General features: G+C 41.7%; 1 protein-coding gene across 1 annotated transcript in view; it reads left to right on the forward strand.

The window, feature by feature from the left end:
* The first annotated feature begins 210 nt into the window (after positions 1-210).
* The window catches only part of GRAP2 (GRB2 related adaptor protein 2), a 66,546-nt gene continuing 38,953 nt past the window's right edge, over positions 211-27,803 (forward strand). Inside the window, exon 1 of the mRNA XM_055396342.2 lies at positions 211-444. The gene's annotated coding sequence lies outside the window, so the exon portion shown is untranslated. The remainder of the gene's footprint in view (positions 445-27,803) is intronic.

The following is a 27,803-nucleotide window of genomic DNA, read 5'->3' on the forward strand; positions in this document are numbered from 1 at the left end:
TAAAAATTTTCTTATGTGAACATAATTGTTCAGGGCAAACTTGTTAAAACTGAAACCAAGCATAAAGAAGCAAAAGTGTTTCAGTGAACCTCCTGCATTTTAGTTCAACTTCGGCAGCAAGAAAACAAAACCACATAATCTAAGGCTCACGCCCAACTCTCTGAAGCCCCATATCTGCTAGTTCCTGTGTGGTTTGCATACAGACTGCTGGGCTGACTGGGGGTAGTTTGGAGGAGGGAGTAAGAAGTTGGGGAGGAGGAGGAGGCACTCAATGGATCTGCGAGCCTGTGCCCTGGTTTAGTGTGGTACGTGGACAACAGCCCAAGGTGGATCCAGACTCTGAAATGCAGTCATTTTGACATCGGAATTCAGCTTCCTTCTTGCAAAAGAGGATTCTGACCATTCAGTGCAAAGCCATAGACTCAACCTCTTCTCTTCTCAAAGGTATGTCTTTATGCAACATCAGTCTACACACTCTAGAGGTCTCAGATTTTTACTATTTACTGAATGTTCTCTTGGAGTCAATCTAATTAAAATTAATTCCCTGGGCTCTGTAAATACTGGTTTTAATTTTCGGTTCATCAGCTAAGGTCTCTAAATCTTTTTCTGTAACAGTGTTTGTAGTGATAGGATTCAACTTCCAGTGAATGAACTAGAAGACTTGCTCCTTTCAGCCAACGTTATCCAAGAAGACTCCAGTAATTGACTTCTGAGCCATCTCAGGGAAAGACTCTGGACCTGGGATTACAGGGGTGGAATTCCCCTTCACCAGAGTCAGCATTTGTTCCGAATTGGCATGGGTGTGGGAGGTGAAGGGCAGAGTAGCAATGAATGAATGCTAGTACTGCATGGTCAGGATTTGTTCTTGGGGCTTTCATTTCTACTTCTGTTAGTGTTTATGTTGCCTTTACAAAGAACCCCAGATTGAGTTTCTTCACAAAAAGAAAACTTCACTTTGAAATGAGATTTGAGACAGTGCTGTCTGTATTTATCCTTTTATTAACAGTTAACACTGTGTCCCTAAGACAATCTTCAGTTCAGGCATAAAATCTGAACACAATTCTTTGACACCCTACTCTTTGAACCTGAGGATTGAATATACCCACCAAAGATTAATCCGATTTAAAAATATCATGTTTACACGTCTGGAATTAGGTCTTCTTAATAAAGTATATGTAACTTCATCTGTACATTACTGACAGTATACATCCCCAGAGGAATTAAGAGAAGGGAATAATGTTTGGATCTAAAACTCCAATAGAAAAGATTACATGTGCTGATGTTCTGTCATCTGAGGGTGGGAAGCCTCAGGTTGAGAAATGTTTCATTATCTACAACTGCATTTATCATAGATTTATTAGTTTTTCAGTGGGTCCTCTTTTCTTTTCTCTTCTTTTTTTCTTATTTTAGTTTCAGAAAGGACTGAGTATAAATGTACTCTGCTTTAACAACCCAGTATTGTTTATAAAACTTCACTTTTATAAAATAATTTTAAAATGATCCTCTTTACAAAATGATCCATTATTAAATAAGGAGCCCTAATAAAATTGAGAACCATCTAAGTGTATTTAAATTTCAAATTTTAAAAATTTTGATTTGTAGCCTTTTGGAGAACTTGGAGAGGGTTTTTTGGTAAAGGGAGACAGTCCTATATCATTAAATAAAACTATCTTTTTAGATTGAACTTAGAGTGTCTCCCATGTAGTAAACTGTAATCTGATTCTCCCATTATAATATATTTTATTTTTAAAAAATGACTTTACTGAAGCAGAGGGGAAGGAGGTTATTGATTTGTTCAAAAAGAAGAAGTATCTCTATTGCTAATATAATATCCTTTTGAATATCTTTCATATCTTAGGCCCTATGAAAATCTTCTATCTTTTTAAAAAATTTCAATTGTTCTACATCTACTTCTTAGGGATATTGTAAGAATAAATGAGTTAACATAGATATGAAATGGCTTAGGAAAAAGGTGCTGTGAAAACACAAGGTGATATCAGTATTAATGCTTTCTTTGAATCTTGATCATTTTCTTCCCACCTTTTATACAAAATATATCTGACTTACAGCCTGAAGCCGTCTCTTTTATGTCTTTGCCTTCTGGAGGGGCTGAAAATGAGCCTACTCCCCACATGTTTATTGATTCTCAGAGAATAACATCTGTAGGTGTTGGTGACTTGCAGGGCTCATGCCTGAAACAGAGCTTGCTTCTTTTCCTGACTCAGGAGAAGTCTACAACCACTCCAGTATTATTGCCTGGGAATCCCATGGACAGAGGAGCCTGGCTGGCCATGGTCCCCCGGGGTCACAGAGAGTCAGACACAACTGAAGTGACTGAGCACTCACGCATTCAAAAATGTGTCATTATGTGTGATTCCATCAGGATTTCTTAAACAAGTTATAGTTTATGCTTGATTAGTCTGAGGAACAGAGGTTTCATTTTTGTGCAGACATGAAACTCAAAACTTGGTGAAGAATCTTTATGGCCTAAGTTATTTGAATCGAAGGATGAGACTGACTGGCCCTCCTATTTGTCCATCTCAAGTACTTACTCAGCATGTCTTGATCTATAAAGAAACAACACAGCCTCCTGTGTGTGTGCCTTTTTTTTTTTGTCCTCTTTACAGTTCCTTAGGAAAATGTAGCCTCATTTAACAAATGAATGTTTATTGTACGTTTACTATGTGACAGGCCTTGTTCTAGGCACTGAGTTCTCTTCAACAATGTAAATATTATATTTACAATTGGCTCATTGTAAACCAATAAGCCAATAGGAATTCAGTAAGTACTTTTTAGAAGACAGATTAAAAAAATAAATTCATTCACAGTAAACATTTTGGAGAATTAAAAGAAACTATTACTAAGTACGTGAAGATTAAAGTCTTAAATTGCCCTCCAAAGAAGATATAAGGCCTACATCTTATGAACAAAGTGAAGAAAATGTCTAAACATAAAGAAAAGTTGAAATATTTGTACATTGAATACCTCTATATTCACCTCCTAGATTCAACAGTTGCTAACTTTTTGATATATTTGTTCCACCTATATGTATTTCTTTCTAACTACGTGTAAGTTACAGATAAAATGATACTTCACCCCTAGATAACTCAGTACACATCAAAGAATAAGAACATTCTCCTACATAACTGCAATGCCATCATTATACCTAAGAAGATGAACAGTAATTTATTAATATCTAATATCTAGACCATATCTAACCTTAACCATTTGTCCCCCAAATGTCTTCCATACCTTAAAAAAATTAAGATCTAATTTTTTTAAAGAAAAATATATTTTTTATATGAAGGCTTTGTCTTTTATTCGACATTGGAGTTTTTGAAAAGGTTAGGTGTTGTCTTGTTGAATGTTCTAATTTGTTTTTGCCTAGCAGTGTCATTTAATTTGTTCCTCTATCCTCAATATTTCCCATAAACTCCAAATTAGAAATAAAGCATTGATTACATTTCAATTGAATGCATTTTACAAGGTGCTCCATATTGTATCTCAACAGGAGACACTTAGTTCCAAATTGTCCCTCTATTTGTGACACTCGGTTTGATCGGGGCTCAAGGCAGTATCTCAGTTCAGGGATCCCTTTGGAATTAACAAGTAGTCTGGCAAGATAATGCTTAGGCTTTGTGATGATATCCTGTTTGCCAACAAACTTCAGTCAATGGCTTTAGGTAATAATCCTTTCCTAAATCAACTATTTGTTTGGGGGTCATACACATTTTCAGTATACTTTGAAGGATTAGTCATACACATTCATTGTTATCAGCAGCCACAGCAGATATTTGAGTGTTTTTTTAAGTTCAGGTAGTAACAACCATGATGATGGTGATGCTAGTAATAAGTAATATTTACTGAGTGCTTGCTGTAGAGCCAGATGGTCTAGGTTTGAGGCCCAATGCTTCAGTTACTAACTAGGCCAATTGGGACAAGATACTTACTCTTTCTATGTCTTGGTTTCTTTAGCTATAAAATGAGAGTGATAATGGTAGCTATCTTATCATACCATTTTGAAGATTAAGTAATTTATACACATAAAGTTTCTGAAACAGTGTCTGTTATTGCTATTTGCCAAGAGCACTGTACAGGTGTTAACTCATTTTGCTTCTCCTAAGGGCACAATGAAGCAAGGTCTAATATTACCTTCTTTTCTAAGTGAGGAAACTGGGGTGCGGAGTTTAGGTCACTTGTGCAAGGTCACTTAACTAGTATGTGGTAGAGCCTTGATTTGAACCCAGGTGGTCTGATTCCAGAGCATTCTCTCCAAAGGCTCCTGACACATGGAATGAGAAGGAACAGAAATGGAACTGAATGAAAAGCAGTTACAGCTTGCCCCCACCCTGGCATCCTATCACCACCCAAGTTTTAAGTTCTTTTGAGTTATTCAAAACCTGAGACTCTTGCTCCCAAAATATAGTTTAGGTTTTGTTCATCTGATAATAGCACTCTAGTAAGCATAGATGAGTATGCTTATTGCAATTCTATAGCTTCAGGCTCTATATAAGAAAGTCTAAATGTTAGAGATAATGTTAAGACTGGAAAATGTAGAACTATTCAATATAAAGGAAGAGGAAGGGAAAAAACTGAAAGGAATAATACAAGAGGGGAGTTATGAGACCTCAGAGTCTTGGGGCAGAAGATGATATTTTGATACAGTCAAGGGGAGAAAATGCCTCTCGTTTTTCACATTATTGTACTGTGTAAAATTTTACCACTAAAACACAAGAGTATAGCCATTGTCAGATTTCTCAAAGACCACATTGCATTTCTTTATGGGATGATGGATGAGTCTTGATAGTAGGTAACTTCTCTGGTTGGTTATCTCAGCCACTCAGACATACCATAAGTCAGTCTGTGTCTTTGGAAATCATAACTGTACACAGAAAAGGCCTCACAAACCAGGTATTGGTCCCTACCCCTTCATTAGCATTAAAAAAGGATTCCAGTTCTGTCTTATTCACTCCTTCTATTGCTTCTACAGAAAGCTCTCAAGTATGATTTTCTAAAGAGAACTAAAAATAAATGAAAAAAAAAATCCAACATTAATAATGTTTTTACGCTTTTCCAACACAAGCTTTGCTAAATTGGTCCTGCCTTTTTATGTTTTTTAATGAAAAGCAGGCTAATTGATCAATTGGTCATGAATAATACTTTTTCATTTGTTTTTCTCCACACCTCTCAGCCTTCCAGAACCACAGACTTAATGTGGCATCCTACAAATGGTTTACAATTTGTGTCTATTGTCTAGTGCTTTATGGGAAAATACTGGAAACAAACTGCTGGAAACTCAGTAGGAACTCAGTAAATAATAAGTAGATAGTTCTCTTGCTAAATAAGATTTTAAAGAAAAATCTTTTTAAATAACTAGGAAATTCTACTAAGGAAGTACACTAGTAGAAAAAAAAAACCTGGTTGATTTATCATTTGAATTTTCATCTTCATTTTATAAGTGATAGACTTTTAGCAGTTTAGGGAGTAAAGCATGAGGTCAGATTAACTCCCCTCCCCTGAACAGATTTGTATTCTAAAAATGTGGATTATTGAATTGTAAAGCTAGCAGGGAGATCCCAACTACACATTAAATTTAAGAAAATTGTCATATTTTAATACATTATATCAACCTTTTACATTGATCATAAACATGTTGATATCCATGGCACAGAGGTTCTTACTTGTGGTGGTGAGGCTAAAGGTACAGGGGAGTTTCAGAGACGCATTTAGGAAGCTGATGAAAGCTATAGAAGCACTCCCCAGGGGTGAAAAAAATATGCCTAGCATTCATTCACACACACCTTTACACAGAATATTCAGTGGTTCTTGGACACTCCCTGCCTCCCCTTCCACCACCACCAACAGAGTCCATCCATATATTTTCAGAAGGAAAAACATGCTTTATATGGAGTTCTTTTTTTTTTTTTAACCTGAGCCTTATAAAGTTTTAAAAAGCATTTTCACACATTATCTCGTTTGATCTGCCTATGATCTTTGAGGCAGGCAGACCACATATTTTGCCTCTCATGTTGCAGAGTGGGAAGGGCAAAGTTTGCGAGTTTAAGTGACTTGCTCAAGGTAATTTTGCTAACGTCTACCAAGACATAGTACCAAGGCTGTGAAATTGTAGCCAGGGTTCCTTCTACCACACTGGTCTGGGCACAGCATCAAGGAACTCTCGACACGGGTTCTGGAAATCTGAATTCTGGCTTTATTGGAAACTACCTGCGTGACCTTGAACGTGACATTATAACCTCTCTGGGCCTCAGTTTCCTTCTCAGTTGAGTGAGAGGTTAGACCACATGTTCTCTGAAGCCCCTTCCGTTCTCTGTTGCAAACTATCTCATCCCCCTGCAGTCTGAGAGCAGAGAGAAATGACCTTTTCAGTGACAGATGGAGAGACCTTTCACCCTTCCCTGTAGGTCATAAGAGCTGGCGTCCGGTTCAGATGAGTTCCTTTTCAATGTCCAAATCCTGTTAGGAACTAGCAGCATGGATCATGCTTTTGTGGGCTGCTTGTGTTTCATGCCGCTGGTTGCCTCCTTTTCCTGCAGGGCTGGCAGTCTCATAACAATTTTGCTCCAGCCTTGTGCTCTGCATAGACAACGTACCACAGTATTTTATGATCCCTCTTGGGTAGTTCAGAATATCATATGGAAATAAAGAATGCCGATGGGCTTATTTGGGGCTGATAGAACTTATCCTTCTAAAAAGGTTATTTCTCTTGAAGAACACACATCTTCCACCTGATTTTTCATCACCAACAGTTATTTCCTTTAACGTCTCTGAAATGTGCTTGGAAATTGGAGTCGAGAGAGAGCTGGCAGCACTGAACACAGATGCCCTGAGCCGAGAAAAGACATGACCAAACCCTTTCTTTTGGGAGATGGTTGAAGAATCTTTGAGTCAGTGTAATTAGGACAAATTTGTGTGTTTGCCTTTGTTTCAGATTTCTAAAAAGTGTCCACAGTGTGTGGATATACAAAACCCATGATACAGCCCCAGTTTAATTTGGACATCTCCAGGAAGGTAAAACAAGCAGAAAATTCTCATGCTTCGTATGTCAGTAAACCAGGCCTTTGTAATATCAGTTGTCAAACGGTGGTAACTCAGAATCAAAGTTCTTCTAGGCATCACAGGAACCGCCCTGCCCGTAGTCTCTTGAAGTATCTGAGCCAAGTGCTATCAGCACAGACAGACTGGCTACCCCAGAAACCAGGAAGGTGTCAGTCTCTATTTGTGATTAACAGCCAATGATAAAAAATCGGAGCCCTGTCTTTTTGCTCACTGCATTTTCTACCTGAACGTCAGGCTGGCAAGTGGAATTCTATTAACTTCTTGCCGAGAAGTATATAATTTGCTCTGTACCATGTCAGGTCATTGGACTGTGGGAGGTAATACTGCCCAGTGACGCGAGTGACAGAGCATGAACTTGGCTCCTGCGTTCTGCATTCTATTCTCAGCTTTGTGGGTGACTCAGAGTGCCCCATCCATGCCTCTGTCCTTGAGGGAATCTATATCGTTCTTTAAGCCACTACACAGGAGACGAGAAGAGCTGTGCATCATTACCCCCAAAGATGTTTTTATCTTTGGTATAATATAAATGTGCAATCTCTCATTTTTTAAAATTCATAACAGGGCGCTTTCTCATTTAAATTCATTTGTGGAATTTCTCTGTCTGAGATCAGTGTTGTTAAATAGACGACTCATTCATTTTCTAAACCAGAAGCTGTGTGATGTTGTGACTTGACACTTAGATACATGTACTTGTGTGCGCAGTTGTGTCTGACTCTTTGCAACCCTTGGTACCCTGCAAACACCCAAGTAAACAAAGAAGGAGATGTGTGAAATCGAAGAATCTCCCAGCTGGAGAGTAATTCCTAAGACCTGACACAAGGAAGATGGGGCTCTTAAATAGTGGCATGGACACAGAACTTTTTATTTTTTATTTTTTTGGCTGCACCTGGATTTTTTATCTCCACTGTGGAGTATGGGATCTCTAGTTGTGATATGAGGGATCTAGTTCCATGACCAGGGATTGAACCCAGGCCCCCTGCACTGGGAGCATGGAGTCTTAGCCACTGGACAACCAGGGAAGTTCCCTGGACACACAACTTTTATTTTGAAATGCAAGATGTAGGGGAAAGTAAGATTTACTATACAGCCAACTTTGTCAGCTCATATTATTTCATAAAGTAAAGGGTCAATTACATGTTGTTATCATCAAGAGAACATACTGTAATGCTTTGTCATGTAAGCACTATAAAAAAAAAATCACCTTGTCTGGTTACTTTAATTCATCTTTTGGCTACTGTCAGCAGATATCCCCTCAGTCCCTAAGTCTCAGTACCCAGATGTACTGAGAACATTTAGGGTAATCAGAACAAAAACAAAATAGGGTCCTTTCTTCTAAAGAGCTAACAAGCTATTAGGGAATCTAGGACAAGCGAAATCAAATGCTTCCGTAGTGCCAACTCCTGAGGAAGAGGACTTAAGGTGGGGCTTTGGAAGGAGGGCTTCCTGAAAGAGGTGGTTCTGCAGGCAGAGGAACATGGCTTGGCAAAGGGACATAAAGTTCTTCGTACTTCAAGGACATTGTAGGAGGAACAGAGTCTTCTTTGATGAAGATCTGTTTACTGTGCAAATGACAAAGAGTCAAGAAGGCTTTTGGGAATTTTTTTTCCTTGGGGATCCAGAAAGAAATTAAACTTCTGCTGCTGGAAACTCTACCTCAGACTCTTTTCTCAGATAACCTGTTCTTCTTTTACTTCTCATCATGTCCCCTTATGTCTTCTTTTTCAAGCATAAATATCCTTTGTTCTTTCAGCTATTCCTCTTGTGATGTGGTTTTACGTGCTCTCATCATTTTAAGTGTTTACCTCTGATGGACTATGATGTGAGGCCTCTCTTAAATCATGGTGTTCAGAACGGGACAGGGCTCTCCAGGAGTGGTCTGACCAGTGCAGAATACCATGGGATAGTAGCCTCCCTTGATCTATACCCTATACTTCTATTAATATGGCCCAAGATTGCATTAGTCTATTTGGCACTCAGTTAGTATGCTGAGTCATACTGAAACTGTGGTCAACTCATACCCATGAGTTCCCATGTTCTACTATGAAGCCAGTTCATCCTTATTCTGTACTTACATGATTGATTTTTTTTAAGAAAAGAAATAAAACCCTAGGAACAGAATTTTAAATGTAGAGATATTTAACTCTATTAAATAGAGTTATCAATTTATCAATTGATCCAATTGATAACAACCCATCAATATATTTATATTTCAGAGCTAAGATGTTAGTTCTCCTTCCCCAAAGTGAATACTATCTGCTTTCATGAGGGCAGAGCTAGTCTCAACACTGGCCTGGAAGAGATCTCATAAAGGACAGGACTTTATTATCTACATCTTTAAACAAACTAGTGAGCCTAAATCTTTCTAACTGTAAACTAGGAACAAATATGAACGGGCCTTTCCTTACTGAGGATATGCAGCAGTGAGTCAGATGTCTGCAAAGCTCCAAGTCAGAGTTACTCAGAGGCAGTAATATACAAGAAGAGGAAATTTTTATATCAGGCTTTCGGCAGCTTTCAGGAGATTTGATTACCCTGATCGCTATACATTACAGTAAATAGCACTCATTTTTGCAACTGGTTTATAGCCGTAACTGAGTTATCTGATTCAGGGTTGCAATAACTTCATGTGGTGTCAGTATAATTTCAGCACAGGATAATTTGTCATTTGAGGCAGGTTCACGAATCTGTTTCTTTGCAAGGCCCCATTTAAAATGATCCTCCTTTCTCCATCCCCTTCCCTAGGCCTCTTCACCCCTAGCCTCTTCCTCCCTAAAACAAGGACTATGAAGGCCTTGAAGTTTAGATTTGCATCAGGGTTTTGGAAACCTTTCAAAGTCCTGCCAAACTAATACAGCAGCTCACCAGTTTTTGCAGGTAGCTTGTATAATATTTATAATTTCAAGCGAATAGAAATATCACATTTCAAAACACATCTCTGAGAGCTGTTTTATTCTTTACAGAAAAGCGCAGGAAACAGTCACATTTTTCTAGCATGTTCTTCTAATGCAAATTTTAATCTTGCTCTCATAACCTTGTAATTATTACAATTCAAATAGCCCTTCCCCTACCTCTCACGAGTGATTTTGTTCTAGGGCCTTGCTACTCAATGGAAGGTCCGGGAACCCATGATATTGATCCCACCTGGGAACCTGTTAGGCCTGAGCATCAGATCCTGCCTGAAACTTGCCAAATCAGGATATGAACTTTAAAAAAGTCCTTTTGTGATTCTCCTGCACAATAAGATCTCAGGAACACTGACCTAGAGTGAAGGGATTTCATCTCACTTTACCCTTTATGTTGTTAAACAAACCTTAACAAAATTCTATTTGGTGTTTATTACTAGTTTTGTGTTGTTGGTAGTCACTTAGTCATATCTGATTCTTTTGTGACCCCGTGGACTTTAGCCCACCAGACTCCTCTGTCCATGGGATTTCTCAGGCAAGAATACTAGAGTAGGTTGCCATTTTCTCCTCCAGGGGATCTTGCTGACCCAGGGATTGAACCCCAGTCTCCTGCATTGGCAGGCAGGTTCTTTACCACTGAACCACCTGGGAAACTCTTTTTAACTAGTTTAGAGCAGAGTTTGGAGAAAGCAATGGCAACCCACTCCAGTACTCTTGCCTGGAAAATCCCATGGACGGAGGAGCCTGGTAGGCTGCAGTCCATGGGGTCTCAGACACGACTGAGTGACTTCACTTTCACTTTTCATTTTCATGCATTGGAGAAGGAAGTGGCAGCCCACTCCAGTGTTCTTGCCTGGAGAATCCCAGGGGCGGGGGAGCCTGGTGGGCTGCCATCTATGGGGTCTCACAGAGTCGGACACAACTGAAGCGACTTAGCAGCAGCAGCAGCAGCAGAACAGAGTTGTTAAATTTTACCAGATTTAAATATTCCGACTTTTCCTCAAAGTATCTATAACTGATTTTAAAATGCTCTTGCCTTTCTGGGTTCTTGTAGAGCAAGAATTCTCAAAAGGGGATAATTTTCATTCTTCTTTTGTTTTGCCATGCCATGTGGCATACAGGATCTCACTTCCCCAACCAGGGATTGAACTCATTTTCCCTGCAGTGGAAGCACAGAGTTTTAACCACCTGACCGCCAGGGAAGTCCTTACAAAGGGCAATTTTGAAACACCTTCCCCATCAGAGACATTTGGCAATGCCTGGACACATTTCTGTTTGTCACAATTTGGGGCTGGAGGAGAGGGGCTGCCTCTGGCATCTGGTGAGTAGAAGCCAGCAATGCTAGTTTTGGACCCTATAATGCACAGAATACCCCCCACCATAAAGACTGAACCAACCGTACATGTCAGTAGCAATGAGGTTGGGAAGGCCTGTTATAGAGGTATGTGGTTTGTAGAGAGGGACTCATACGTGCAACAGTTCACGGCAGGATGCAGGAAAATGGAGCCATATGCCGTATCATCACCTGATAGGAGAAGAGCAAGGGGACTGGTAGTGGCCTGAGTTATGACGCTGGGAGCCTGGGGGTGGGGGTTGGGGGGTGGGCAGCGAATAGAGAATCCAGCTACAGATGAGAGGAGAGATCTCAGAGAGCTTGTAACCAATGCTCTGTGCACTGACTGCCTAGGTAACAGGGTTGGGGTTCAGAGATTGGACATCAAGTCTGAGCTGGGGGTTGGGGGTGGTGTGGGTTGAAACAAAGCTTCAGTCCTAGACTGGATACTCGATGTAATCCCAAAATCACATTAGACCTGGAAAGCAAGAAAAGATTTCTAGTGTTATCATAGGAAGACTCGGGTGGATTTCCAGTAAATCCAGTGAGAGACAGACTTAGGCGCAAGGCAGAACTCCACTTGTTAGAACTGGACACGTCAGAGCCAGCCTAGCAGCAGGGGATGACCTGATGACAGTTAGCTGAGCTCTTAGCTAGAGTGAGCTTTTTAAATCCCTCCCAACCAAGAAGAGCCTTAGGGCTGAGAGTATAGTGTAGCTGACTCGCAGGAAGAGGTCAAGGGCTTCCAGCTATGGAGTAAGGTAGACAAGTAGCAAGTCAGCTCCTGACACTGGCGGCTGAAAATTCATAGGATAAGAACTGGCTAGAACTTGAGAGATCCTGAGTCATTTCCCTACTGCACAGCACCTAACTCATTTCAGAAAGGTGGCCTACTCTTCAACTGTAACATTTTCAAAGAAAGACTGCTTTTAAAAAAATATTTATTTGCGATGGGTCTTAGTTGTGGCACTCAGGATCTTCATGGCATCATGTGAGATCTTTCGTTTTGGCCCACGGACTCTCTAGTTGTGGCACATGAGCTCAATACTTACAGCAGGTGGGCCTGTTTGCTCTGCGGCACATGGGATCTTAGGTCCCTGACCAGGGACCGAACCCGTGTCCCTGAATTGCAAGCTGGATTCTTAACCACTGGACCACCAGGGAAGTCCCCCTAAGAAAGATTTATTAAGGACCTGTGTTGATGCCTTATAAACCATCTAAGTCAAAACTGCTTCTGCATTCCTAACCTTACACCACCTTACCGGACGTAAGTCGACTTTCTGTCATCCTACCCTTCACACGCTGTGCTTCCTAACGTTCGGTAATGGTAAACAAGACCAACCTACCTTCGCAGCTGCCAAAAACAGCCTTCCCTTCTCCAAGCTCTGTAGCTCAATTCACTTCAGTTTCATTAGCGTGTCACCCTGAGAGTCTCTACCCAACCTCTTAATCCCTTTGTTATTCTCTGGACCCTCTCCAAGTGTTGCCTGCTTGTGATAGACACCACTAAAATGTATTTATTAAATATACACTGTGTGTGTGGACTGCCCTTTTGACAGTGGAGGCAAAGGAGACAGAATAGAAAAGGATATACATGGTTTTGTTGGTTTTTATCTGTCTCTTTTCTCTCCAAGAAGGTGTCCATCTTTGCCTAGTTCATAGTCTAGTTGGAACAACAATCCTTAGGCAAAGTTCCATTGTCAAATTTTAGTTGTCCTGCAAATGCTTTCATTGTGACCTTCACCTAAGGACAATAGAGCGCACTATCGTATAAAATAGGTCTGATGCGAATTTAACTGTAAATAAAGCTGGGATAAATGCATTTGTTCAGTTCCAGAGAAGGCATTATACTGCTGCATGGATTTTCTTTCAAATAAGCTGCAAAACAAAGTTCCTTTCCACATAAAGGGATTTATTCAACTGAAGGCACTTGCCTTGTTGCAACTGGATTAATTTCATTTCACATCATGTCTCTAAGTAGAAAGGCAAACTGATTTGCAGCAAGCTAAATGGATATGTTGATACATCCTACGTCAGTAAGATTTATTCCAGCTAGATTACCACAATCACAGTCCGTTGGTTGCTTTAGCTTCTATTAAGCACTTGCAAAAGTGCACCATTTCGGTGTGTGCACTGAAAAATAGTTTATCAGAGTCACGATGGCTGGGAATGTTGCCGAATGAGAGAACATGCGGATGTGTCAAATGAGAGAAATGTTATCAAAAAATCTGTCACTCATGTTCAATATTTTTATCCATGTTTTTATATGTTATTCAATATCCATGTTCTGAAAGCCACCAGCTTAGGTTTTTGAATTCTGTTTCACACGGCACCATGCAGTGTGTGCGCAGGCAGCACACGGCGAACAGTACTGACCCGGCCTGGCCGGGCCCTCACGCAGCACGAGCCCACGCAGCGCTGCCTCGCCACCCTCGCTGCATCCCGAGCCTTCTGTCACACTCTTGCCTCTTCTGTGTCTCTCTCCATTTCCAAAACTGCTGTCTCACCATTCTCCTGGGATGCGCAGTCTCTGTCTGCTTGAGGACCCTCCTTCCATCTCTCCCCAGTTGCTGACTTTATCTTGGCTTGTGCTTCCAGCACAGTAAAGCTGCCAGTGGAAATCTGTCTGATTTCTAAAGCTGGTAGCTTCTATAACCAGTAGTTATTTTCAAAAGGAAATAGCTTCTGGAGATGAGCCTGTGGTGTCACAGGGCTGTTATATGGATCAAATGTAATAATGTGTATTTAAAAAGCCATTTGTAAACTGTAACATGCTCTCTGAAAGTAAATTATTACTGGATTATATGACTTTAGGGTTTCAAAAGGAGCTGGATGATACATAAAAGTTCAGTAAGACTTGGTAACCCAGTTAGAAAAGAAAATTAGAGAATTTAGGGCATTGACCCCCTCCATCAGTAAGAAAGAAGTCTTTAACATTTTTTACAGTCAAAGCACACCCATCCCATTGAGAACACACACTCTGGTCCAAGGACTGTGTCTGTTCACCGTTCTGGAACTAGACCTTCACTCTTACCTGAGTATTCCCATTCCCCATAGTCACCTTTCAAAATCCCAGCCAACCCTCAAAGGTGAGACCCAAACCCACTCTCTCTCCCCAGTTCTTCCCCAGACAGAAGTCATCTCTTTGTCCCCAGCACTTATGTCAACCTTAAATTATGTATGTGAGTGTCCATCTCCCTGTGACTTGCTGAAGAACACGGCCATCCTAGCGTTTGGCAGGCCCACCCCTCCCCAACAGCTCAAAGTAAAGTGGCTAGAGGATAAAGCAGAGAATTCCATGGGCCAAAAATGTCCTACAAAAAAGTTTTATCCCTGGAGGCTGGTCTCAGATACAAAAATGTCCTCACTTGAGCAACTAACCGTAGGACCCTCTGCAATGAAACAGGGTCTATTAAACAGACTTATAAAAACCCTGTGAGTGGTGGGCACATGGAGGTGTCTTACTCTTTTTCACACTTTTCATTTGCAATAAGTTCGTATTTTTAAATGAATATAAAAGATCGCATCCTATTTAAAAGTTACTGAATTGAATATCTTATTTTCATTCTAACTTGATTTTCAGCCTCAACGTTTTCCTGTAGTTTAAATGAGAAAAGCCATTCTTTGCATCCCAGCTTAGCTGTATTTTATCTACTGAATATGGTGCCCATTCAGATCAATAGCCCGTGGACTGTATTCTACACAATTCCACCTTGCGTTGCACTCGTAATTGAAAGGAACTCAGTGTGCAAAGTGTGGGGCTCTTGGAGGATGAAAAGCACCACCCTTTAGCACATTAAAAAAAAAATCCTTGAGCTGTTCTATTATTTTAACACTTTATCTTTGGCAGAGCAGAAAGTCTTTTTTAGCAATCCTCTCTAAAATGATTAACCATGTAACTATTGCCAAGTACATATTAGGTGCTCAATAAATATTTTTAAAATAAATGAAAATACTTTGCCCTTCGAAACAAAAGATAACTCCAGTAATTTCAAACAGACAGCAATGGATATAGTTTCCAGCTGTTGCTCTTTTGTGTTTATTAGAAATCATAGAAAAATGGAAATTTGGGGAAAAGATCAAACCTGTTATGAAGCTGCATTGAGGAGAGCAGATTGTAATTTTGTTTATAGTGATTTAATGTACAGTTACTTGAGGGATTTATTGTTATCGTGGATTAAAGCTGTGTTGTTACTATAAAAGAAGATTGGCCCAGAGCCCTCATCTGATGCCAGCTCTTCAGCATTGCCTCTGTTCTTTCATTAGCAGTGCACTGCCCACCCCCCAACTTTGTGAGCTACAGTCCTGGCACAGACCGCTCACTTAAAACTCCAGCCAATTTCCCTAACTACACACTTTCTCCCTTCACCTGCCAGATGCTTCTTGTTCTGACACTGCACCTTGAAGTCGGAGGCTTTCAATGAGTTAAAAAGGGAAATATAGAATTACCTAGCTTATCAGTATTTTAAGTATTCTTGTAGACTTAAATGAGAGTTCTTGTACAAAACCACTTGAACTATTTCTTAAGATATGCTAATTTTTTCTCTCTTTGATTGAACTGTTGACCTTCTGGATATGTGACTGGTTATTACCTCAAGTATGTTTGGAACTATTCTTACCCGAACCATTCTACAAGGTAATTAGTGTGAAGACATTATTGTAGGAGCACGTCACCTTGGGGTGGAATCTCACTAATAGAGCAGAACTGTGCATACTCCATGCTCCAAAATATCTCTAAGAAAAATCCACAGCATTAAGGGAAAGGTTAAAATTGCTGATTTCGTGGGTTCTCTCTTACCCATGTATTTAATTTGTATAAGGATCCAAACATAGGGAGGATTGTGGTTCTTCTGTTTGAAAAATGAAAGCAACTCTATTTTCTCAGAACTCTGCTTATGCAACGTGGCTGCTCTCACAGCACTGGGTCAACCAAAACCAAAATAAGACATTTTAGAGCTCTTTCTTCCCCACCACCTCCCCCCAACAAAGAAATACATAGCATTTGAAGATATAATCCCACACAATGACAGATGTTATAGAGAATGACTCTCCTCTGGGAGGTAATTAACAAATATGGGGAAACTGAGGCCCAGGGAGGTGCAATAACTCACAGGTAATTCACACTCCTTCTTGAGCTCTCCCATCTCTTCCACTATAGAAGGAGCTCTTTGCTTTCTGAATTGAAAACCATTTCATGCTGCCTGCTCAGTTGTTTCAGTAAATGCTCCTAAGTTTGGGACCAGTCCCAACTGTTATAAAATCTTACAAGAGTAATAATGAGGCTCTTCAATCCTGGGATCCCTAAGGTGATCACTTCTAGTTCATCACAGGGCACTTTGGATGCCCAAGTCGGACTCTAAGTGATGGGACAAGCCTGCCTGATTCTACCATCTGCTTCATTTATAAGTCTATAATATGTCAATATGCAGTGATATGTCACATAAACAATAATTTCTCGTTATTATAATAACATTTTTCTTTACTAGCAACAGTATTTATGAACTGAATTTATTCTTGTCATGGCTGTGTGTGCAAACCAAGCCCGTTTGCCTCTGCAACGTATTAATAATGTATTAATTAGCTTCCCAGTGCTGCCCCAACAAGGAACAGAGAGGATTTATCTAAATCATGAAACATGAAATGAAGCTAACACTTCGTTAACTATATTTTAGGGTAGTCTCAGCATTGGGTAAGGTAGCAAAATTTTGGCCTAATTTTTGACAGAAGATGGAAAGCACTACTCAATTAACAAGGCATTTGTTTAGTACCTACTGTGCACAAATTTTAAGAGACTAAGAGGGAGGAAATTGGCCAATTTAGTTTTATAGTCATAGTCAAAAGGCAATAAAGGGTAAGGTAATATAAGAATTTTGATTTAGTGTCAATTAGCTTAAGTATTCGGCGGAGCCTGATGGGCTGCCATCTATGGGGTCGCACAGAGTCAGATACGACTGAAGCAACTTAGCAACAGCAGCAGCAGCAGCTTAAGTATTAATATATTAGACTGAACCATTCAAAACTGACAATGTCTGACAGTTTTTATTTTTACCAAAAGAAGTGGCAATTTCAAATGATTCAGCCTAATATTAAGGGACTCTTGTCATACTGTATCAGCTTCTAAAACATTATAGTGCTCATTCTATTTTTTAAATGAAATGATTCAAGTTGAAGCTGTCATTATTAGAAAATCAGTAGAAAGTAAATATAGGTCAGGGATTTGACTCCTGTTTCTCATGTTCATTTATTTTTTAGACTCAAAATTAACATATATTCTGTAGTTTTAAAGTGGTTTGGGGAGGATTGTTTGTTTGTTTTTACTGCATTAGGGAATTCTGTTGATTGGGTTGAGTCATGGACCCCGCTACTTGTTCTTCAAGTGATATTCTTCAGCTCAATTCTTCAGGCCATTTCCTTTACGATCTTCATGCAAAACTACCTGTCTCCCTGCTTCTCTGCAGAGATGTTTGATTGCAGAACACTCTGATTTTATATATATATATATTTCTTTATGAGAGATAAAAATCTTAATATCCAATTTTGCCAATCTGTCCCTGAATAACAGATTACTGAATAGTCAGAACAGGTTACTGCATATGTATTTCACTAACAAATATTTCCCAAAAATCTATTTTGTGCAAGCAGTGGAGTGTCTCTCTGTCAAATATAAAGTTGTATGGACAAAATGCATGCATTAATATGCATATAAACTTAGTGCAAACTAAATACCAGGAACCGCTCTTAGCCCTTGACTTGTTAATCTTTTTAACCCTACCCAGGATAGGTCCATGGTTATATCCATTTTAAAGATGAGGAAACTAAGGCCAGAAGAGGTTAAGTGAACTTCTATCACTCAAACGTTTGACCAACCATTGTTCTGGTTATTGTGGAAACCCGAGGTTAGAAAGCAAATGCTCTTCCCAGACCATGAAATTACAGTGGGACAAATTAGCAGTGACTTCTGATTCCCTAAAATGGTAAACAGCAACACAGACCGACCTGTGCTCAAAGACACAAAACGCTCATGCCTGTCACCCCGGGTTTCCTCCCAGCTCAGAACACGCTGCATGCACCCTTGAGGCCCTGGGGCACATGGGGACACATGCCACACGCGTTGACCAGAACTTTCTTGCAGAGTCACATCTTACCCCAAATCTTATCACAACGCTGCCGACCGTCAGGCTCTATCAAGAAAATGTGCACTCATCTTCCCGTTATGCCCAACGTGTGAACACTGATAACACATCTAAATTCGAAGAAAATCAACAGAAGTCATCTCAGTCAACCTGAAAAATCTAGTGACTCATTCACACCCTTTTCACAGGGCTTCTGTGGGCGCTGGCTTCTCCTGAGCCAGCCTCCAGGCTCCTGCAGCCCCAGAGTAGCTCAGGGCTGGAGGGCTCAGCAGGTCAGATGAGTGCTGACTCTTTCCTGCACAGACGGCGGGGTTGCTCAACCAGCGGCCCCTGCTCTGTGCTGCCGGTAACCCCATCACTTCTGTCCCCCAGGCCCCCTGAACAAGGTCGCCTTGGGAAAAAGTAGCAGGAGTAAGATGCTGGCTTTTCAGCCCCAAGAGTAAATTCCATCACTTTGAAAGTAAAACCATGATATCTAAATTTGATTTGACTTATGTCAGGTCTGATAAATACGTGCACACATTTATGCCGACTCCCCAGAACAAAACCACTTTCTCATCAGGAAGACAAGGTCTGGTAGACCAGTTCATCAGAATGAAGAACAGAAAAATGGGTATTCTAATTTATACATACACACATTGGTGTAATCCAGCCCATAGGACAATTAACTGCCCTGGCAAGGTTGGACAATTACTATTTTGTTTACATTTAAACTGCTCCCATTAACTTAGTGAGCTTGGCTTTAGGCATCCATCCTCAGATGGATTTCAGCCTCAAGCCGGCAGTAAGCAGAGTAGGTGGACTTCCTTGGTGGCTCAGACGGTAAGGAATTTGCTTGCAATTTGGGAGACCTGCACTCAATTCCTGGGTTGGGAAAATCCCCTGGAGGAGGGTATGGCAACCCACTCCAGTATTCTTGCCTGGAAAATCCCCATGGACAGAGGAGGCTGGTGGGCTGCAATCCATGGGGTTGCAAAGAGTCAGACACAACTGAGTGACTAAGCACAGCATAGCACACAAGCAGAGTAGGTGGGCTTCCCAGGTGGCACTAGTGGTAAAGAACCCACCTGCCAATGCAGGAGACAAAAGAGACTTGGGTTTTATCCCTGGGTCGGGAAGATCCCCTGGAGGAGGGCATGGCCACCCATTCTGGTATTCTTACTTGGAGAATCCCCATGGACAAAAGAGTCTACAGTTGGTCTATGGTCTGCAGTACATGGGGTCACAAAGAGTTGGATATAAGTGAGCAACTGAGCACACACACATGTCTTCCAGCTGTGCAACCCAGGGGAGTTACTTATCCACCCCATGCCTCTACTTTCTCACCTGTAAAATGGGAATAGTATAACTAAAACTAACCCACCTGGGTTTGTTAAAAAGATTAGATGAAATTATAAATGGTGAAGCATTGAGAACAATGCAAGCTCTCAAGACATGGGAGTTTTTTGTAACAGTAACTTGAAGTGGGTTCACACATCCCAATAGGAAACTCTTGAATTCTCTTTTATTTTTAAGTTTGATCTTTTTTTATTTTTTGGCCATACCACACAGCTTGCGGAATCTTAGTTCCCCGACCAGGGTTCAAACCCAGTCCTCCAGCAATGGAAGTGTGAACTCCAAACCACTGGACCGCCAGGGAATTCCCATAACTTTCATCTTTGTAGCACTTAATTTCTTATTTCTTCTTTTTTTATGTACGTGCAGAATGAAGGTGTTTAGTCATCCTTGGAGTACAATCTTTCTATTCATTAAAAACCATTATTAAGTGTCTTCAAGCTTCTTTTCTGCAGTAAATGATCCAGATTACTTAATCGTTTGGTTTTACATGTGTTAATCATTTATTTGAACTTCTCAACCATCAATTTAGTACATGCAGAAATATTGTCTAGAATAAATTGGCTTTGGAACCCCTATCAGCTTCAGTCTATTAGCTCAAATGTTTAAAACTATTGTTAATATGATCAAAGTTAAGTTCTTTACCATATTTGTCAGTTGCTTTTATTATGTCATATTGCAATAGTCACAAAATTCTCAAATGCATAGTTCAGGAGAAGCCAAATCAGGCAAGATGATAAGTCATTCATTCATTCATCAAATATCAATATTTGTTGAGGGGCTACTATGTGCCGGGTACTGTGCTATTCTCTAAAATTACAAATAAGACACACCCTGCTTAGAGGAGCTTATAGTTTGGAAGAGAAGACACAGAAGTAAACAAAACATGGCCAAGATCTTTCATTTGATGCTGTACTTGAAGCTAGAAGGTGCCAGGATAACCTCGGAGCAGAAGGGAGGAAGAACTCAGCACTGCCCTGGTGGTTCGGATGGTAAAAAATTTGCCTGCAATGCAGGAGATACAAGTTTGACCCCTGGGTTGGGAAGATCCCCTGAAGTAGGAAATGGCAACCCACTTCAGTATTCTTGCCTGGAAAATCCCATGGACAGAGGAGTCTGGCGGGCAACAGTCCATGGGGTCACAAAGAGTCGTATATGACTGAGCAATTAGCACTTTGGTAGGTCTAGGAAGACTGCACGGAGAAGGTGACTTTTGAGCCTTTTTTTTTTTTCAGTATTCAGTTCAGTCGCTCAGCTGTGTCCAACTCTTAGTGACTCCATGGACTGCTGTACACCAGGCTTCCCTGTCCGTGCACTGTGTTTTCAGTTTTTATTAAAAAGCTGTAGCATCCCATACATAGGTGTCTCAGTGAGACAGCCTAACTTCTTGAGGTTTCAGGTTTGTTTGTCATAAAGTGGTACCCCCTTCATCCTAAGCTCCTGGCCAGTTTTAGTTATCCATGTTACCACTGACAAATTCCATTCTTTAATCATCTTGCTCAGTTCAGTTTAGTCACTCAGTCATGTCCAACTCTTTGCAACCCCATGGACTGCAGCACGCCAGGCTTCCCTGACCATCACCAACTCCCCGAGCTTGCTCAAACTCATGTCTGTCAAGTCAGTGATGCCATCCAGCCATCTCATCCTCTATTGTCCCCATCTCCTCCTGCCTTCAATCTTTCCCAGCATCAGGGTCTTTTCTAATGACTTAGTTCTTTGGCATCAGGTGGCCAAAGTATTGGAGCTTCAGCTTCAGCATCAGTCCTTCCAGTGAATATTCAGAATTGATTTTCTTTAGGATGGACTGGCTTGATCTCCTTGCTGTCCAAGGGACTCTCAAGAGTCTTCTCCAGCCCCACAGTTCAAAATATCAATTCTTCAGCCCTCAGCCTTCTTTATGGTCCAACCCTCACATCCATACATGACTACCGGAAAAGTCATAGCCTTGACTATAGGGAGCTTTGTTGGCAAAGTGATGTCTCTGCTTTTTAGTATGCTCTCTAGGTCTGGATAAAGACCTGGTGGTAGACTGTGAGTGATCTCCACGCAGTGTCTGCAGTGTCATCCACAGTGTCCAGGTGGGTCCTGGACCTCACCCCTGACCCTTGCCCCTGGCTGAGGTGGCAAAGACCTCACTGTGCCTGAGGAAAACTCCAGAGATAGTGCACATGCCTTTCTGGCACAGCTTGAGCTGTGTTTTAAAATGGCAAAGATTGAGGAGGAAAAAAGACGAGTGTGTTCAACCATGAACTTCCGTAGTGATGGTGTGCCTGGGGCCAGCCTCTGGGACGGATGCAGACACACAAAACTGCCCAGGTCTGGCTGGGGCTGGGCCCACAGTGACCAATCCGAGCCTGAGCTCTGTCCTGTAGGCCTGGGCAGCATGGGAAGGGTGTGTTTTAAACTAATCACTCTGGAAATAATGAAGAGGGAAGACTAGAGGCCTTTGAGTCTAGAGTGAGACAGGAAAAGCAGGATGCTGAGTTCAGGGAGACAGACTATAAAGCCTCACTAAGGAGAGGGTGAAGGAAAGCAGGGAGTAAATATGAAACATATTTAAAAGATAGGGTTTAAAAACACATTAGAGGGTGGAATGAATCAAGAGAGTAGAATTGACATATATACACCACCATGTATGAAATAGCTAGCTAGTGGGAAGCTGCTGTATAGCACAGGGAGCTCAACTCGGTGCTCTGTGATGACCTAGCAGGGTGGAATGAGGGGGGTGAAATGGAAACTCAAGAGGGAGGGAATATATGTATCCGTATAGCTGATGCATGTTGTTGTACAGCAGAAACTAACACAACATCAGGAAGCAATTATTCAGTTCAATTCAGTTGCTCAGTCATGTCCGACTCTTTGCGACCCCATGGACGGCAGCACACCAGTCTTCCCTGTCCATCACCAACTCCCGGAGCTTGCTCAAACTCATGTCCTTTGAGTCAGTGATGCCATCCAACCATCTCATCCTCTGTCATCCCCATACTCCAATTAAGAAATAAATTAAAAATAAACAAAGATAAAGACCCAGTAGAGAGGGGTGCCAGTTTCGGGGAACAGGAAGAGAAGAGAGAGAGGCACTCGGAAGGAAGTAGAGGTTTCCAGTGTGGACCCCTATGAGGGCCCAGTGCCATACTGTGCCCAAAAGGAGCAAACACAAGTGGCAGAAATCCTTCTAGAAATGCTCCTCAAAGACTTGTTAAAGGTCAGCAGGGAATGTCAATGTCATATGCAAAGAGAAATATATGTATATTCCCTACTAGTTATTCTTTTCAAAAGCCCCCTTAGTATATGTTACTTACATGAGCTAAGTTAATATTGATGTGGGAGTCTTAATGTTTCATTTTCCGGAAAGTGATTTTCTAGGTACAATAAGATATTAGCATTGTTTCAGTTATGTATGCCTGATAACTACTAAGATATCTACTTATTCATTTACTTGGTTATTATCAGTCTCTCCACCCTCCTCCCCACTAAAGGACAAACTCTAGAGGTCAAGGACTTTGCCTCTTCTGTCCACATCTGCATCCCCAGCACCTAAAACAATGTTTGGATAACGGTAGGTGCTCAATAAATATTTATTTACTGAGTGAATGAATGCATTTCCATGTGGGCAAAAAGAAATCATCATATCCTTTACTAATGAGGAAAGAAAAGGAAAAAAACCTGGACTTAAAGCTAATTTTTCATGAACAGATCCAATTTTGCAAAAATGGAACTGACGTTTAAAAGATATTTTTCTTCCTGAAGCTCTGCTTCTGGGAAAATCACAGCTGCCAGCTTAGATGGTGGTTTTAACTGCCCAGTTTCAAATTCTGCACAGTTAAAAAACTGCCCAGCTACAAATTGGCAGAGCTCAGCTTCCGTAAATGCTGTTGGAAATGGTGATTTTCCTTATTGATTTCATGCCAGTTCCTCTTTTGTGAAAATTCCCATGTGCTGCTCAGTGGAACATGTACAAGAAAACCCGAAAACTGGGGGCCAGAAATTAAATAGGTTCCTCATGTTCCTCTCTGGTCAGGTGATGTCAAAACCTTTCTACTTTCAGGATGAAGCGTTCAATTGTTTTCCCCTTTAAATTTAGCAGAGAGCTTATGGCCCCTGGTGGACTACGCATATGCTCCTTCTGATCTGTGAAATAACTCATTCCTGGATGAACTTTAAGCTCCCAAATAACGCATGTGAAATACTGTTTATGAAACGTGGGAGAAATGTTTCATATTCTCATTACTCCAGCACAGTTGCACCAAACCACTCTCTCCAAGGTTCCTTTTTTCCCAAGAAGAAGGAAAAAACGGGACTTCCATGGTGGTTCAGTGGCTGGGACTAAGTGCTTCCATTGCAGGGGGTCCCAGTTTCAATCCCTGGTCAGGGAACCAGATCCCACATGCTACAGCTAAGACCTGGCACAGTTTATTAAATAAATATTTTTTTAAAAACTTCAACATCACTATGATAACAGTAATAGTAACCACACTTCCAATGGATTTTACTCAATAACCTCGTAGAGGCTGCAATGTAGAAAACCCATCGTCAGCAAAAAAACTTTCCATGAGCTGGATACTATGCCAGGTTCACACCCTGCAAAGAGGAATGAGGCATGGTTCCTGTCCTCTGGGGCTTACAAATTAGCTAAGGGCAAGAAGACCAGAACCACAAGGCAAAATGAATAGTTACTAGTGAACTACATGGTCAGTGAGTGCCCCACAGGATTCGGAAAAGGACAGGGGTCATCAGACAGTGTTCCCAGAGGAGACGGACTTGAATTTGAGTTGGACCTTTAGTGGGGAGGCTGCAGTGAGATAGAGGAGTGGTAGGAACACTCCTAGATGCCTTTGCTGGGAGTCCAGCTGGCAGAGGTGCAGGCTGCAGCAGCTAAGGTAGGGGGCTAGATCAGGGGAGGTCTTGAATGCCACTCTAAGATCCGGGGGCTTGATTCTCGAAGTAAAGTGGAATCCTTGAGAATTTTAGAGCAGAAAGGATGTGAGCTAAGCAATGCTTCACAGAAATTAAATCAAACAGAGATGCGTGCTATAAATTTAACTGGGGTCTTCAAAATTGCGATAATGAGACTGTGACCCAGGCTGAAGAGAGTAGGGCATTTCCATCATGCAGCACTTCTTAGTGATTTCTACGAAATTGACTCCATACTGAAAGATGGTGAGTGATTCTGTGATCCTGAATGCTGCTCGGAAGAGGTCTCATTCCTTTCATACCCCACGGTGTGTACATGGACCAGAGCCAGGCATGGTCTATCTGCAAACCTCAGAAAATCTAGGCAACTTAGAGAATAAAAGCTGGGAGTGTTCTTAGAGCCCTCAGAGTCCACCCCTCCCCACCTCGGTGTACCCATCCAGAGGCCAGCCCTTGGTCAGGTTCACCCAGCTCGTCAATGTCAGGCTTAGGGCATGACCAGAGCTCCTGACTGCACTCCAGCAAAGCTTCTGCAGCTGGTCCAAATTCTTATTTGAGGTGTGCGTATACACATTCTGGCAAAATCCAGAAAAATCAGGGCCTTAACTGAGACAGTGGAAGCTACTTTCCTTGACTCCCCCCAGGATGCACCCCCCCAGATCCAGTCCCTGCCTGAGCCCCCTCTTCATTCCGGGCAACCCCCTGCCTCCATGATTTCCTGCAGCATCCTCTGGCTTCTGATTCTCTGCTCGCATCCTGCTGTTTCTCGTGTCTTGCCACGGATTGTGCTGTCTTCTTTGTCCAGAACCCTTACCACCTTCAGGAGACACTCCCACAAACACCCAGCCTCAATTCCTCCCACAGGTGGGCTAGGTTCTCTCTTCCAGGAGCTCTGTGCTACCCTACACAAGACTCTCTCTCTGTGTCTCTTAAATGTCTTATAATTGCCTATTCAAGTGCCTGCCTCCCGCCCTTCAACTGTGAGCTCCCTGAGGGCAGGACTTAGTATGCATCACCAAACACCCAGCATCTAGCTCAGTGCCTGGCACCCGTGAGGCATTCAAGTGTCTGATGAATGAATGAATAGCATTTGCCTTGGTGCATTCATTTAACAAATATTTATTGAGCAGTTACTTATGATCAGTACTGTGGTATTCACACTTACGTGTCAGTATATACCAACACACTCAAGCTCCAAATTATGCACTGGTAAGTTATACACGTGGCATGTTCACAGGCACACACAGCAGAGACCGTGTACATATCTACAAACACCAGAGCTGGCAAACGCAGTAAAGTGCATGCCAGATGTCTCTGAAATTTGCAAAGAACCAAGAACCAAAAATGACAGTTAGCTCCATAAACCCTCTAAAAGAAAAGAGAAAAAGCGTAAAAGAACAAAAGAGCAGAAGGAAGTGGCTATGGGTTTTTTTTTTCTGTGCACTTGAGCCGGGGGTGGGGGAGATTTATAAACGCATTCTATGCTGGGCAGGTTCATGTAAGCCTGAGTTCCTCAAGGGCTGGTTTTAGGAGCTGTTAGGAAAATTCACTACCATGCATGAGTCGGGGGATTGCTTTTTATTCCACTGGAAACTGTTCATGAGGACGCCATTAGCAGCCCCTTCTCAATCTGCCTGATAGAGACAGCGGGTTCACCTGAGCAATTCTGGAACCCTGATCACTGCCAATTAGGGGAGCATTGTCTGGCTGACATAATCAAGTGAGTATAAATATATTTACCATGATTGGCATGGGGAAGGGAGAGCAGAAAGATTGAGGCAGAGGCTGCCACCCCTTGCCTGGCCCCAACCTGGATCTAATTCAGCGTGTCTGTCACCCAGCGCTCAGTAGAAGCCGTCACCGGAATACATAGTTGAGAATTCAGAACTAGAATTGTTTTCCCCAGAAGGGGCCCTGTCTCTCCTTATTTTTCCTCCTCGCTTCTTCCCGTTTTTTTTTTTTTTTTTCATGATCACTTCCATGAATGCTGCAGAGAGACGGCAAACCATATGCCCCGTTGATCACATTTACATTCTGCCCCGGTGGCCATGCTGCCCCCACTTAGCTTATCTGCAGTTCAAAGTGATCTGGGGGAAGGTGGCAGTGATGAGACTCCTACCCTCTCTGCCTGCCTGGGTATGCCTGTCGGCCTGGCATTGGTTTTATTTCATTGTCGACTTGCGGGACTTTGATGGTAATATCTATGATATGTCTCAGAGCCAGTCTTGAAAGACCCTGATAAAAACAGTTCCCCTGCAGTGGACTAGATATGGGAGGAACGTCTCATGTTTCAACAGCTAGGAGGTGAGGTGAGTTGAAGTTGTATCTGGTGGTTATTCTTGTTGCCTGCCTGGAAAGCAGGGTCTATTTAAGCATTTGCACGGATTTCGAAACGCACACTACATCTCTTCATCCCCAAACCAATGGCTGGGGTTCGATAGGAATGGTCGAGTGGCACAGTTGGTGGGAGGTCAATGACAAATCTGACCTCTTGGCTGAATTTGAACTTGGGTTGATGCAGAGCCAATCCATCAAAAGAGGGACTTGTTTCTTCTTCCCTCCCTTGACTATTTGATAACAGCATTCATAGAGCTGAGTTGATTTCAGTTATTTCCTCTGCTCTTATCACGTGTGTGCTGCTGTCTTGGCCCTTGAAGGCTGCAGCCCCTTCCCAGCGGCTGTAACAGATGACGAAAGCCTGTCCCTGTGTCCTGCTCCCTGCAGTTTGTCTGCACAGCTGCAAATTGCTCTCAGCCTGTCTTCTCGGATTTGACAAAAACTATTTCATTACTGGTAGCACACACATAATACTCAGTGATATAAGGGAAGGTGCAGATCCACAAAATAAATAAGGAGCCCGTGTAGGAAAAATGTCGTTTTATAGAGATCACTCAGCCTTAAGGCATCTGACCACCCTTATTCAGCCTGTTCTGCTAAATTTTTCCTTCTCCAGCCGCCCAGGAATTGTCAAGGCTAACCTCTTTCCAACCAGCTATCAGAAATATGTATTTCTTTTGCTTTTCAGATCTTAATGGATGAAATATTTCTTTTTTCCCTGTCTTCTACCTCTTGCCAGACATATTGGGTTGTTTTTTTTTTTTTTTGAGA

The sequence above is a fragment of the Moschus berezovskii genome, chromosome 6 (assembly GCF_049115385.1).
Source record: "Moschus berezovskii isolate FMDL1 chromosome 6, NW_MosBer_1.0, whole genome shotgun sequence".
NCBI lineage: Eukaryota > Metazoa > Chordata > Mammalia > Artiodactyla > Moschidae > Moschus > Moschus berezovskii.